Here is a 469-nt window from a genome sequence, read left to right as displayed (position 1 = left end):
TGAAAAGGACTTTGACTTTGATCTGGGTTCACATAGTGCAGCAGTTGGATTCACAAAGATGTTCAGGAATCAAAGCTTTGTATCTGTGATGTAGTAGAAATCTGGTGCCAGTAAGTGAGGGTGGAGATCTAAGAAAGGTGAAGGTAGGAGATACTAAACATGCAGGGGGGGGGGGGGGTTTGTTACTTAGGAGACAGGGTAGATGGAACTGGGACCCCAAAGTATTAGTGACTGGTAGAAAAAAACAACGACATAGAGCAACTTTAGAAATAAGTGGTATATGCTGTTCTGAAAAGAAGTGTAACTGTGGGCTAGGGAGACTGTATTTAGTCAGTAATGGTGTATGGCACAGAGAAATGGCCAATGAAGCAGGCTGATAAAAGAATGTTAGAAACAATTAAGGTAAGATTATCAATGTTGATGGCAAGGGATAAGGAATTGAGCAAGTTGAAATGGTATATGCATGTGA

The 469-nt window shown here is 40.9% G+C and overlaps 1 protein-coding gene across 1 annotated transcript in view; it reads left to right on the top strand.

The window, feature by feature from the left end:
- LOC119589162 overlaps positions 1–469 on the top strand; it is a gene marked incomplete in the record, with an annotated part of 255,201 nt that overhangs the window by 192,787 nt on the left and 61,945 nt on the right.

The sequence above is a fragment of the Penaeus monodon genome, chromosome 25 (genome assembly GCF_015228065.2).
Source record: "Penaeus monodon isolate SGIC_2016 chromosome 25, NSTDA_Pmon_1, whole genome shotgun sequence".
In the NCBI taxonomy this organism is placed as follows: Eukaryota; Metazoa; Arthropoda; class Malacostraca; order Decapoda; family Penaeidae; genus Penaeus; species Penaeus monodon.
The sequence above is the reverse complement of the archived record's forward strand: the minus strand, read 5'-3'. Positions and strand labels throughout refer to the sequence as shown.